The following is a 15,033-nucleotide window of genomic DNA, read 5'->3' as shown; positions in this document are numbered from 1 at the left end:
ACCACCTACCCAGTATCTTCAGTAAAAAACCTGATGATCATTTTGGTTCTTCCTTTCCTTCATTCCTGCCCCTTATCCAATTAGTCAGCAAGTGCTATTATTATCTCTGCCTTCAAATACTGCCTGGCTCTCCACTTCTCTCTGGGAGCACATTGTTTCCACCTGTTTTTATGTCGCTGTCATCTCTGGTCTACTGTAGCCTCCTAACTGGTCTCTTGTCTACTCTGGTCACCTTATAATATACTTTCTCTTCATTGAGGCCATGGGGCTGTTAAACAGATGGGCTTCCCGAAGGCTCTCCCTGACCACTGAATCCCACGTACCCTTCCACCCCCTTCCAGGTCACTCTCCTAATTACACTTTAAGTATTTTTTATCGCACTGAAGCTTGCATAATTAATTACTCATTTGTTGATTGATTTAGGTGTTTAATTGGGGATACTTTTTAGCTATGTGCTAAACAGAGTTTTATTCTCATTATCAGCACTCTGGATAAGTTTTCTTCATGTAAGGAGGGCTTATGAGAAAAGCTTAATATTTAGGGAACATGAATAATGATCGCAAAGTGCATAAAACAAAGTAATACCCTTTATTCCATTTATGAGGTTCACAATAGGACTTTGTTACCCTTAGTGATATTTCTACTTCCTACAATTATGTAATAAACTTCGTCTCTGCATACACCTAATAATGAGTAAAAAATCATTTCCTTTTAGCTGCCATCTTTAGAAAGTGACATAGTCACCATGGGAAACAACTTGTTTGTCCTGCTTTTACTGTAATTGTTTTCCCTCATCTCAACATTACAATTACTTGCTCAAAAGATGAACTATTGGTTAACTCGCCTTGATAAATCAACTCAAGGTCCTGGGTTCACTGTGAGCTGAGTTTTACTTGAATAGTTGCTCTATGTTTCATGCTCTGCTGATCTGAAAATACATAAATAAATAAATAAAATAACTAGTCCAAAATTTCCCAGAGGTGGGAAAAGAGCAGATTTCTGTTCTGAAACACCTGGGGCTTTGGATGAGTTCCACTTTTCCAGAACAGTACTGAAATACCTGAAAAGCAAGTCAGGCACGGGCAGATAACTTTAGTGTAAGCTGGTGTGCTGAGGAGCTGAGACGATCGATTACCCTAGGGGAACGTTCCTCATCAGGTCGAATGCAGAATTCTGTGCCAGGAGTGGCCTATGAGAGAGCTGTGCTTGGTGTGCATCTGACAGATTCCCTTTACACCTTCTTGGCAACTGTGAGAACAGGCCCATCCAGTTTCATCTGCAATGTTTCATTTTCATTTTGAAAGTGATGATGGTAACATTTTATGGGAGGCCATAGTTAGTTCTGAAGCAGAAAAGCCTGATTAATAGCAAACTATCTCTCAAGAATACCCTTTATTGGTCATCCTAAGACTCCCCTCTTGCCTTCAAGAAGGACTGATCCCATCTGGGTAGAGGATTAGGCTGTGATATTATGAAAAATATTTATGGGAAATGGCTCTCACATCATATTACAATTTGGACTTGATAAGAACTTGAAAAGTCAATAAGCTTAAATACCTGAGGCTATAATGCTGAAGTCTACCTTTCTGTTAACTTTGCAAATTTAGAAATAGGCAACCATATATATATATATGAATGTATATATAAATATATATTTGTATATATTTAAATATATATACTTTGAATATACATATACCACGATATATATATTTGAATACATATTCAAATATGCATCAATGTAACTAAATAGTAAAACCAGCACACGTTTTTCTTTTAAACATATCTAAGTCAAAATTCATAGTTATTACTATGTTAAATAATAATTTTGTTGCTAATCCTGAAAATGACATGCTATTAATTTGGGCTTAATCAAACCATTTAAACAACTGGAATCTTATGCCCTTAAATTTATATCTTGAAATTAAAATTTAGTCGTAAGCATGTTGTAGGTATGTGATTACAGCCATCCATACGTTTTTCCTAGGAAGGAGGTCTCTAGTTGCAGGTAACATTCCACCTGCTTCAGTAGTTTTCAGTTAATGCTGTGTTGGCTGGGAAATTCTTGGAAGCTAATACCTTGTTACCACTGAAACGCACACACTCGCTCACCCCCTAGTAGCTGCAACGCTTGGATCGAAATTTGGGGGGGAGAAACTGAGCAAAACATTGGAAGACACGAACTACTTTTGATTTCTCTGCGGCTCTTTCACCTGAGGAAGTGCAAAGAAATGTCCTATCACCTGCCTGGCGTGCCTCACTAAATTACTTCTCCTTAAATGAAACTCTAAACATCTTGTTATCATGATCATCATCATCGTTATTATTATTTGGTGGTTGTTCGAGATACCAATAGAAGGAAACTGCTCTCCCAATGCCCAGGTTTTTTGTTTTTTTTTTTTAAATCCCAACCAGCTGTTTGAAATGCAAATACCAACAGGCAGCCCTCTGATGCCACCCGCGCGCGCACACACACAAGACATCGGTCCTCCGACCAGGATTTGGGCTGGAGCTGCGGCTCTGAGAAGCTCATTCACGCAGCCGGGCTCCCCTCGCCCCTGCGGGCCTGCGGCTGCTCGTCCACGTCTCACTTCCTTTTCCAAGGCCGGCCGCCGAGAATACCCTCAGTGGGTGGGAACATATTCCAGCAATAACAGCCCGGCTTCCCCAACTCACCAGCCTGCGAAGTTTCCTTTGCGAGGGCTGGGTGTCAGGTTTCAGAGGCTGCCTTCCCGGTCCCCAAGCCCTGCAACTCCTGAGCTTCCACGCCAGCAGGGACACGGGATCTGCTCTACAGGGCGACCATCACCGGGACAGCTCCTGATTTTTCCAACCTGTGGCTCTGGCTCGCTCCCCGGCCCCTGCCCGTCGGGACGGCGAATGGCAGGACTGGAGCACCACCCCTGAGTGCGCACATACGCCTGGATCTGGAGCGAGTGTGTGAGAAGAAGGCGTGTCTCCAGCCCCAACACGGATGTGGATGTGCGGAGCTCACCTCGGGCCCTCTCTCGGTGGTGACTCAGAGGCACTGGGCTCCTGGTTAAATTCTCCTCTGTGGAGCTTCAAACCCTGGCAGCAGCTCATTTTTACCCCTTTATTTCTTGGTGTTTTCTTTGATATCTTTTATTGAAAGAGCCCGGGGCACTGTGAGAACTGCTTCCAATGTTTTGCATTCTACACCCCCACCCCGCCCCACCCCCCAGGGATGTCTCATTAACTACAGAGAGGGAGGAATTGCCGGTGGAGAACAGAGAAAGGCCTCGGGATGTATGTAGAAGGGCAGTTCCAAATTCATATTAAAAGTTAGCATCTGTAAGTATGAATGCATTAATCTAATGCATAGTATGCACCATGCTAACTTTGCCTCCTAGTCACTTCAGAGACCAGTAAGTTAGTAAATAGAGATCCTATTAGAACAAAATAAACGAGGAGGATGCGCTTCCCTGAACAAATATTAAGAGCCTACTATGCGTCAGACCCTGTTCTAGACACTTGGGGTTGGTCCATAGCAGAGATCCTGGCTTGCTGTCTTGAGGTCGTGTTTCAGACAGACTAAGGTCTCTTGAGAATCCGAGGTTTACACTTGGTAGCAGCTGGTTCAGTCCTCTGTGTGAAATCTAAGTTCCAAACCTGTTGCTTACACTCATGTTGGTAAACAGTCAGAAATGACTGCTTAAATTTTCGTTGTTTGACAGGGCACCTCGGAGAATCAGCTGGGAAGTCTCTGGGAAAAGTGCTGGAGGAAGGGGCAGGAGTAGACCCCCAAACCAAAAGGAAACATGAAGAGTAGCAAAACAGCAGAGAAGGAAGGTGTGGAAGAAAACCCTTGATCCCACAGGAATCTGTCTATTCTATTAGGGAAATGTGGAAGAAGTCCTATATTCTGTGCCTCGATGTTCTGGTCTTGAAAATGGGGATAATAAATGCCTTCCTGGGGTTATTGTGGGTAAATGAGTTTATATCCGTGAAGTGCACAGTGATTCTATGCACTGGTATTACTTTGGTAGCACTTATCTACTTCATTCTCCCAAAGCCAGGTCCACTACATAGAAATTATTCTGATCTACCAGAATGAAGTACAGGATGCTCGGGCTGTAGATTTTCAAAATAGACGTGCTGGGGTCTATATTTGTGATGTCTATTCTGCATCCATCAGCAATATCTAAGCACATAACAAACGTGTGTCTACTGGCCTGGAAAGAGATAAAAGACTGAACATAACAAACTTAAGCTTTTTCTACCTCCCATAAAACATGGATTTAAAATAACTCTCTGTGCTCTGCAATTATAATCTGTGTTCTCACCTAGGTCACGTGTTTACTCACATTAATCCAAATAGCTAGTATTTCCCGTATGTGGTGCAGTTTCTAACATCCTTTCCCATGTATCATTTCATTTGACTTGCACAACATCGCTTTGAAACAGGCAAGGCACCTACTATGTTTATTGTCCCCATTTTAAGAATGAAGAAACTGAGGCTGAGACGGTCCCAACCAAAGTGCCCGGAATGAGGAAGGTCCATAAACGGAGAGCTCAGGTCTGCTGGGTCCTGACTGGCCAGGCTCGTGCTGGTCCCAGCACAGCGCTGCCTCCCTGCTGTCCCCAGGAAACTTTCTCTGTTGGGAGAAAGTCTAGCACATTCCGGGCCTGCTGGCCTTGTCCCCCTACCCTAGATAAGTGTGCCAGCTGCCTTGCAGGGTCAGCTCTTTTTTAAAATTATTTATTTATTTATTTATTTATTTATTTATTTATTTATTTATTTATTTTTAGAGTGGGGGGAAGGGAGGGAGAAAAAGAGGGAGAGAAACATCAATGTGTGGTTGCTTCTTACATGGCCCCCACTGGGACCTGGCCCACAATACAGGCATGTGCCCTGACCAGGAATTGAAGCAGCAACCCTTTGATTTTCAGGCTGCGCTCAATCTACTGAGCTACACCAGCCAGGGCTCTCAGGGTCAACTCTTGCAGGATCAATCCTCCTGCAGTCACTTGTCATGTAAGTCCTGCCTTTCAGGTTCTGAGGCTCAGAGACCCTGGTGTCACACAGTGACCAGATGCTGCAGAGCTACTGCAGGGCAGGGAGCCCATCCTTCTTCCAGGAAGAAGGATGCGGAGGAGGAGAGGGGAGTGGGAGGGCACGAGGCAATGATTTGGGGCCACTTCATGGAGGCCCCTTGGAACAGAGACAGAGCAGAGGAAAAGCCCCATGAAAACTCGTGATGGCGTCACGTGACGTAATAAAAAACAAATGCCTTCCTGTGCCTGGAGTTTATTGTATCTCTCCACAAATTGGAGAGATACAATTTTTGTCAGTAGGTTTATCATTCAGTACATATAGGAGTGAGGTCATCAGATATGCAGGTAGATGGGAGGTTTCTAGTGGAAAATGGCCAACTGATCACATGTTTCAGCTCCCTTCCCTAACTAAACTCCTCTAACATGAGAAGAAATGAATATTTTAAATATCGATGAATCCTAAAGACAAATAAAAGGGAGAAGAGAAGTAAAGCAACAAAACAAACTGCAATAGATGGTGGGAGGAGCTAAGTCAGATGGAGGCTTGGGTTAACCCGCCGGCACATCTGTAGGAAGGGTGACGGATAAGACGCATGACATTTCGCCCTGCTTACTGCTGAGAGGCACCACTGGAGTGGGCCACTGGTGGGGTGAACACCAGGGTTTGGTTAGATGTCTGTGTACGGAATGCTTGGACCCTCAGTTTCCTTCCCCACGACCGTGCAATCAACCAACCATAACTTCATCCATCTGCTCAACCCAGCCTCCAGGAGACCTGAGGTTTATTTTCTGTAGAAAATAAACTAGGTTCATTTGTGGTTTAACAAGATGAATGGAACACATGCATTTTTACTCTGCTGCTACAGAAAATGAATTAAAAAGAAATTTATATATAAGACAAAAAGCCCTCTTGAAATTGAAAATATTCTCAGCATTTTAAATATTCAATAATTGACAGATGGTTTATAAGATTAAATTGAAAACATCTCCAGGAAAAATAGAACAAAAAGATACAGACATAAAAATTTGGAGAAAAAGAAAAACTTTTCTAACAAATAAAAATTCCAGAGAATTCCAAAAAAGAAACTTTCAATTTTTATCCAGAAATGGACCCCCAAAAACAATTAAATAAATAATGCAAAATCCACTCCAGAAGAGAAGGATCTTTGACTCTTTAGGATCAAAACTTCCCCTAAAGGCCAGAAGAGTATCATTTTTTAATTAGTTAATTAATTAAACACACCAATATACATCATTCTGAAATATTAGAAGCCCAGGAATAAAGAGAACAATCTAAAACATCTTCCAGAAACATAGAGCAGATCACATGTAAAGGAAAAGAATGAAAATTGCATTAGATTTCTCAAGAGCAATAATGGATTGAGAAGATTCTTGAAATGTCTTCACATTCTAAAAATAAAATTACTTTGAACTTAGAGTTGCATACCCGGACCAAACGCTAGCCAAGTGTGATAAAAGATATGTTCAGACACACGAGGATTCAAACGTATACTCCTCATACCGGTTTTAAGGAAGGGTCGCCCAAACCAACTTATGAACCAAGAAAGAGGAAAAGAGGGAACTCGAGAAATGCAGAACCAACAGAGAAGGCAATCAAGCGAATTCTCCTGAGCAACAACTGGGAAGCAGTCCCAGCGAGAAGCAGAAGGACGAATCACAGCAGGAAGGCCTCCAGGAAAGAAAATAATTATTCCGCGTACACGTCCATCTGACCAACCGTTGAATGCGTGTGCAGAGGAGACTGGAAGTGCTCATCCAGTTCCATGTCCCCCTTTTCCTAGGTACCCCACTAAGTTTCACTTCTTAGCCCTTGTAGGTAGGAAGGCGTGTAACTGAGTGCTGGTTAGTAGTGTATGAGTCACAGCGGTGGCGCCCGCCTTCCTGGCCATTCCCATAAAATGACCTGTGAGATTCTCGATGCTTCTCCTCTTGTCTTATTAAAACCGGACACAAAGACTCAGTGAGGAGCTCCGTGGCCCTAGAAGACATTAAAGCCCAGAGGAAAGAAGCCTGTGACCCTGAGTGTCTGTGGACACACAAACCCCAGTGGCCACACGTTACACTGCGACAGGAGGAAGAAATAAACCACACCACATACACTCGCCGAGACTTTCTGGGTTGTTTGTTATGGCAGTTAGACTATTCCGACTGGTACGACTTGAAATGTCATTTGGGCGGGGGCATGTGTGAATAATTGACAGTAGGTACAGAGGGTACTAAACACATACATGGTCGGGGGAGGGAGTTATTGTACTAACTCCAGGAAAAACAAAAGGCCATGAGAAAAAAGAAACATAATAATAACATTGCTAAGAAGTGGACATAATCAGAACAATGGGAACACCGGCAGGAGAATAACTATAAATTATGGTATAACACTCTGTAGAGGGTGGGGATAAGGCAAGACAGGCCCTGCCCCAGAAGCTCGGTTGGTGAGAGCACTGTTCCCATTGGATCCCTGGTTTGGGCACGTACAAGAATCAGACAATGAATGCATAAATAAGTAGAACAACAAAAATCGATGTTTCTTTCTCTCTACCTCAAATCACTTTAAAAACCTTTAAAGAAAAAGAAAAAACAGTCTGCATATACGAGTGTGGGTGTGTAACACAACTAAATCCTCAACTGTCGTAACACAGAATCAATAAATAATGTTTAATATTGCTAAATAAAGAAATAGCAGGCTAAGCAAACCATGTATAAATATGTAAATAAGTACCATAAAAAAGCACTAAAAAAGTCTAATGTTTTTCTGTGGGGTTTAGGACTTAGAAGGAAATCTGCACTAGTTTATTAGAAATTTAACACCCTTAAAAACTACGACATGTATTACCTTAAAAAATAAAACTAATATTAAAGTAGTCTTAAAATATACATAGAAAAACAAAAGGTCTTTGTTCAATAGCGAAAACATTACAATTTATTAAAGTACTTGCATATCTTTTTTTGCATAATAACCTATATGCAGTGAAAATGTGAATTTGGGGTATAGACTAAAGACAGATTTAAGAGGTTTGCACGCTCATTTGTTTATACAACAAGCATTTGTTGAGTGGCACGTGCTTGATACTGCGCTAAGCTCGCAGCAGATAAAGCAGAAACATGAAGGAAAAACTACAAAGTGCTCTAAGGGGAAATGAGCATTCTAAAGCTTTCGACAACACACAGATTTGGTGTCTTCTCTCCTGCCCTTTGTGACATGAGCCATGGACTTAATTGCTTCTCATCCTTCAAAATACTCTTCAAAATTGCCATCTCATCTCCCTACTTGAAACTCACACTGATGAGATCAGAGGTTTCCCAACACTCCCTTCTCCTGGGATGGCTTGGTCAGGTAGTTATGCAGGGGTGTGCCTCCACCCACTGCTGATTTTAAGTTCATATGAAGTTCTCCTAATCACAAATAAAAATCAACCCCTCCCCAGTTTGAGGAAACCCCACAGCATGACTCAAAGTCACAGAACTGGGCTTCCAAGTCATGCTGGTTTTAGTAACTACTTTTTAAGATGTTACTTCAAGAAATATATAGGCTTAAGTGGATTTATACCAGCAAATCACTTTCAATGGGTAGCACATCGAGACTCAACTCTAGGCATCAGACTAGACTTGTTCACATAATTGTACGTAGAATACCTACTCTGTGATGAGGTCTTACCCTCCAACTTCTAACTACATTTTGCCTCAGTTTCTCAGAATGTGAAATGAAATCAAACTGTCACCTCAACTGGAAATTATTGTAACCAAGTTTTCTTTAATGTTTTAAAAGAACTCATAAAAGAACACATGATCAGAATGAAAATACCACAATTAATAAGAGCTCATTTTCTTGCATTTCTCCACCTGTAAAATGTGGTGAATATTAGTCATCTTCTTGGTATTAGGCATTCAAATCCCTTCCCTGTTTGTGGGTCTGTTCCAATGCATATCTTGAAGGAATTAGAAAGGCATTAACCCATAAGAACAATAGCAAGAGAAAGGTGCAATAGATATTCTAAAGTTAGCAGGGAGAAAGTGTGCTAACTGCCTTTTCAGAGCAGAGGAGAGTCCTTGCACAGGGACACAGAGGAGAGTGGCTGATTCTCTGGAGACATGAGGTCCTACAAAAAGTGCTGAGTGTGTAGGAAGCTGAAATATAAAGACTGAGGGAACATCTCTCTGCAGAGTACCTCCTCTCTTACCCAAAGGTTAATAAAGGAAATGATCAACAATATGAAAAGACAACCCACTGAATGGGAGGACATATTTGCTGATACATCTGATAAGGGGTTAATTGCCCCAATTTATAAACAACTTATACAACTCAACACCAAAAACCAAACAAACAGTCCAATTAAAAAATGGGCAAAGGGCCTGAACAGACACTTCTCCAAAAAGGACGTACGGATGGCTCATAAACATATGAAAAGATACTCAACATCATTAATCACCAGAGAAATGCAAATTAAAACCAAAATGAGATTCAACTCACACCTGTCAGAATGGTTATCATCAATAAATCAACAAATAACAAGTTAGCAAGGATATGGAAAAACGGAACACTTGTGCACTGTTGGTGAGAATGCAGACTGGTCCAGCCATTGCAGAAAACAGTATGGAGTTTCTTCCAAAAATTAGAAATGAAACTGGCTTATGACCCAGTGATTCTACTTCTGGGAATATATCCAAAGAAACCCAGAACATTAATTCAAAAGAATATATGCACCCCTATGTTCATTGCAGAGTTACGTACAACAGTCAAGATTTGAATGCAGCACAAGTGCTCATTAGCAGATGAGTGGATAAATAGGTTGTGTACATTTACACAATGGAATACTACTCAGTCGTGAAAAAGAAGGAAATCTTACCTTATGCCACAATGTGGATGGACCTGGAGAGTATTATGATAAGTGAAATAATCCAGTTAGAGATAGACAAATACCATATGATTTCACTTCTATATGGAACCTAATGAACAAAATATACTAATGAATAGAAATAGATTTATAACATAGACTGACAGTTGTCAGAAGGAAGGGAATGTAGGGAGGCTGTTGGGTGAAGAAGATGAAAGAATTAAACAAAAAAATTTCACACACAGAGACAACAGAGTGGTGATTGCCAGGAAGAAAGGGGTGTGGGGGGGTGGAAGAGGGCACAGCGGTGGATAATGGTGGCAGAAAGAGACTTGACTAAGGATGGTGAGCCCACAATGCAATGTGTACAAATGATGTGTTATGGAATAGTACGCCTGAAACTTGTATGGTTTTATTACCCAATGTCATCCCAATAAATTCAATAAAAATAAAAGGAAATAGATATTTCTGAGTGATTCAACAGGTTGAGGAAACACAAGAGACTGAACTGAAAAGTATTTTAGCAATCTAGATTGTTATGACGCTTCACTTTTTTCATAGGAATCGCTTTATTTTTGGGTAACACGTATGGAGCACTGACTATATAAAATAATGGACTGGATTCTAGGGATACAAACATTATTTTTTTATTTCTATTTTTACAATGATTATTTAACTGTAAAATTTATATGAAAACCATGATTCCTGGTCTTAAGGAGTTTACAGCTTTGTAGGGTTGGGGGGCAGGGCTCACAAAGTATTTCCCACCCTTTAGCCATTCATTCAACAGGTATTTCACAAGCAGCTTCAAACTTTTATGAGGTCCTGGATTTTAATTTCATAATAACATAGTTCAGATAATGTCCATAACATCCCTAATCCCTTGTTTCCCTTTTTATATAAAAGAATAATGATAATAATATTATAACAGTAACTACTTACATGCCTGAAACACAGATAGATATTTCTGATAAGATACCAGTAAGAAAGCACAGTATTCCCTAGAATTAGGTTTTTTTCAGCCAAAGTTATTGGGAGCCTACTAAGGGACAGGCCTGCCAATCGACCTGAAAGTTTGATTTTCCCACGAATGGGCAGAGATTGCCAAGGGATTACGGGTGGGCCGGAGGAAGCGTGGAGATGATGAAGTTCGCTGTTTTCACCAGGGCGATGGTTTCTTTTAAAAAAGAAACAAGTTATCTTTTAAAAAAGGAACAAACATGAGACTAGGTTTAAAGATCCACCCCATAAGGGAGACGCCATCATATTTCATTTAACTCCTCCCCCACCTTCAGCTCTCACCTCCTCAACGGGGGGGGGGGGGGCACAGGTGGGCGCTTAGTTTTCTGTTTTATATTTTGAAGCTGTTTGCTTCTTCTCACGTGGTCTATTTTCAATAATATTTTCAGATCAACTGTTTTCAAAACGTCAGTTTATGCAAATGCTGAAAAGCTGGACAGTTAGAAGAATGAAACGAAGATGACTTAGATTCTTAATAGTGAAACCTGACTGCTTCAGCTTTTTAAAAATCAGTATACTAAAAAATCATTATCTGTACATGAATAGGCATGAATTTACTCTCTAAAGGAATTTTTAAAAGATGGCTGAATTTTCCAAGAAATTAATCTTTCTGCAGGACCTATTTAATAATATTTATACAGTACTTCATTTTTGAATCATGTTTTACATGGCATGTTGGTATTCAGTAAGTGTGGAATTGTATTGAAGTGAATAATTATTTTATAATATATAGCATCTATTCAACTGATGCATTTCCAAGTGGTTTTTTGCCCCCAAGCACTTGGTTTTTATTTTTTATTAGTTAAGCTTTTACTGCAACAATGTATGCTAATCAATCACTCCAAACCTCAGTGGCTTAAGCCAAGGCTTTTCTCTAAATGGGAAAATCTCACTCAATAGATTTTATCAGGTGCTAATTTTTCAATAATTGTCTTTCCATAGGAAAAGTCCTTCTGTAGACCCTGAATTGCATCTTTTCACTCTGGCACCATCTTGGCAACTTCTCATAGTTCCTAGTTTTTTAAAGGCTATTCCATTTTGTTATTACAGCTAGATATTAATTGACTATTTTCATAGATGCTGTCATTTTAATTAATGTTTCACATTGATTCTGTTATGTTAGTGAGGTAGGGTTATTTAATTGTGTATTCAGTGCATCATCTTGAAAATTGGAAACTTTTCAAGGTAGATGTATATGTGTTTGTATACATGGTGATCATTTTATATTTCTGACTATAAGAATGCATTGATTTAGACTGCCTAGTAAAGAACTGCAAAACCCATCATAAATTAATATATTTTCAAGTGTATTAACCAGTATGTTGGCTTGGTTTGAACAGTGGACACTTGGCCTTGGACCACTGGGCCAACTTGTAGAGGCCACAGCCCTGCAGAGCTGCCTGGATCATTCATGAATAAGAAGCAAACGGCTCATACAGGGTTGCTGTTTGTTACCACGCACTTCTGAGCTTTCTCAGATGAGTCCAAAGCCCATATGGTATCGTAGTTAGTAAACAATGAAAAACAGTTTAATATTTATAAAACACAATATTTAACCAATTTTGTTTGTTCTTACAGGGTGTCTTACTTTTATTATGATGGAAACTTATCTGCCTTTTGGTGATTTTTTAATTCAATGCTAAGCATGTCATTAGTGTAAAATTAACTCTTATTTTTAAAGATGCAAAGAGACTGGAGCCAAGAATCAGCTAGAAAAGACCAAGACCACCTAGCATGGAACCCTGTGCTCAGAGACAGGTGATTTCCCTGTGGGGGCAAAGCAATAAGGCAAATTTTAACCTCTCACTTGTTTTCGGAACTCTTTTTCCCTCTAGCTCAGACATGAGCTGTTTTCACAAGGTGCCCCCCATGCTCCCGAGCATGGAGGCAACCCATTTTCAGAACTCACCTGTGATGAGTGCAAGCGTCGATGAAGGGCTTGGTAAACTTGGTCACTTCCTCACTGGGTGTTTAAGAACAAAACTGTTGTACCACTAACAAGACATTCTAGGTGGTACTTACAGCCCACAAAAGTATTGCTACGAATGCACGTTCTCCATTAATGTAATAATGGTAATGTAATAATGGGTTTGTTTCCATAGCTAGCAGACTAACGATACGCATGTTGATAGAATTAGGAAATTAGCTGGTTTTGTCAAAGGCTGGAGAATCAGAGGGGTGGTGAAATGATTGTGATCGCCCCTGTAAAGCTCCAGGTTCCTGGGGAGATTATGTTCTTCGGGCAAAAATGTGCAGAAGGCTACAAAGCCTGCCCACCTCTTCGGCCTGTTGCCAACTCCTGAAGGAAAAGGCTTTGCCTCAAAATCAGTGCCCATAAAAATGTTCAGAAACATAGAGACATTTTTTTCCCTGAACATTCAGGGACTTTTATTTTCAGAGACAAAGCACATAATGGGTGCTTTCTCAGAGCAAGAAAAGAAACGTTAAACTAAAACTAAATGGCAGTTAATTTAACTAAACCTCAAAGAATGGCCCAGCATTTCAGAATGAGCTTAGTATCTTCTAGTAAATAAACCTACTCATGTTTGCTTTCAAGAGATTTAGAATGTTTGTTTCTGAGGTTGCACAGGTTGCTACTGATGTAATTCTTTACATTTTTAATGTTACTTTGGCTAGTTTAAACATGGCGTTCATGACTCATGTGTCTTATCCGCTTAACCATCACAGCTCGATAGTAACTAGCAAAACATCCTGAAGGCTAATCTAACTATGCTATTTATATCTAAAAGGTGTTATAAAATTACAGGTATTGAGTCCTCACAGGTGTAGTTATATTCCATGTATGTTATCTTCTTTGATAGGTTTGAAATTTAAAAGATTTTAATTAATATATCAAGGCATTAAATATTAACAGTTGTTACTCCTACTAGTTCCTGTCAACATTCATGCCCATTTCAACTCATATTTGGGCTAAGGGCCAAGGTTACCCACAATGTAGGACATAGACAAGGCTGTGTGAGAGGCTCCCATTTTTTATGGTTAGAGGCTCAATCCACAGATGCTTTACATTAGTATTAGCAGTCATATTAATCAATTTTAAAGAGCCACAGATTTTAAAATTATAGTATTTTAATGCTTTTAATTCCATAGAAAATCCATGCCCTAAAAAATAGGCCCTACTAGTGCTCTTTTTACCATTTTATTAAGTAGGCAATTTTAGAAACATTGAGGGTGAACAAATTTCAAATACTTTTTCATATACAGTTGGCCTCTGAGCAGCACAGATTTGAACTGTGTGGGTCCACTTATGTGTGGATTTTTTTCCTATAAATACATATGGTACTGTAAATGTATTTTATCTTCCTCAGGGTATCTTAGAACATTTTCTTTTCTCTAGCTTCCTTTATTGTAACAATACACTATACAATACATACAACATGCAAAATTCATGTCTGTAACCATTTATGTTATGTTAAGGCTTCCACTCAACTAGGATATTAGTTGTTAAGTTTTCAGGAAGTCAAAAGTTAGATGTGAATTTTTAACTGCCTGGTGGTCAGTCTGCCTAACTCCTGTGTTGTCTGAGGGTCACCTGTACGTTAAATAAGCAGCGACTGCCCAGGTGCTGATAAAAACATGCCCATCAGACACTGCTTCAGTCCCTCATAACTTCTCCCCTCTTTGATGGAAGTCTTAGCTTAGCGTTTATTTTAATTAAGGCCCATGCAGGTGAAGGCAAGTTTGTACCTGGCACGTTGTCCATGTCTAGGTCACACTGGAAGTGAGAAACATTGCTAGTGACTGGTAAAAAGAAAGCATTTTCTTTAACATGTGCATTGTGATCTAATGGGGGAAAAAAGAGCCTGAACTAAAGGATTATTATTATGATGATTTCATTGTGATAATTCCTGCAATAATAACTTTTAGATCAGGCCTAAATTTAAGCTCCTAAAAATATGAATGGAAGAGGAATGAGTGCTTGAGAGTGTTGGAAAGGCTGTTTTCAGTTTTCATTCGAGTGCTTTTACACACTTGAAATACCCAGTGCTTTTCAATACAGTTTCAATACCCAGTGTTTTTATACTTGAAACCTAAATGACTGATGCAAAAAAGATCTAGAAGGAGAGACTGTTCCTCTAATCAATGTCTTACATGCCTTCAACAAAATTTGAAGTCTGTTTGCCCT

General features: G+C 39.9%; 1 protein-coding gene across 2 annotated transcripts in view; it reads right to left on the bottom strand.

Annotated features, from left to right (window-relative positions):
* Positions 1-15,033, bottom strand: part of RAB27B (RAB27B, member RAS oncogene family) — a 125,678-nt gene that overhangs the window by 55,764 nt on the left and 54,881 nt on the right. Inside the window, exon 1 of one of the 2 annotated variants that reach the window (XM_037151979.2) lies at positions 2,674-2,958. The exons of the other annotated variant lie outside the window; for it this stretch is intronic. The gene's annotated coding sequence lies outside the window, so the exon portion shown is untranslated. Of the gene's footprint in view, positions 1-2,673; positions 2,959-15,033 lie in introns of those variants that run through there. 2 annotated transcript variants of the gene reach the window in all.

Source organism: Artibeus jamaicensis, unplaced genomic scaffold (genome assembly GCF_021234435.1).
Source record: "Artibeus jamaicensis isolate MK-2021 breed Jamaican fruit bat unplaced genomic scaffold, CSHL_Jam_final contig_354, whole genome shotgun sequence".
NCBI classification, from domain to species: domain Eukaryota; kingdom Metazoa; phylum Chordata; class Mammalia; order Chiroptera; family Phyllostomidae; genus Artibeus; species Artibeus jamaicensis.
This window is presented reverse-complemented; position numbering and strand designations above follow the sequence as displayed.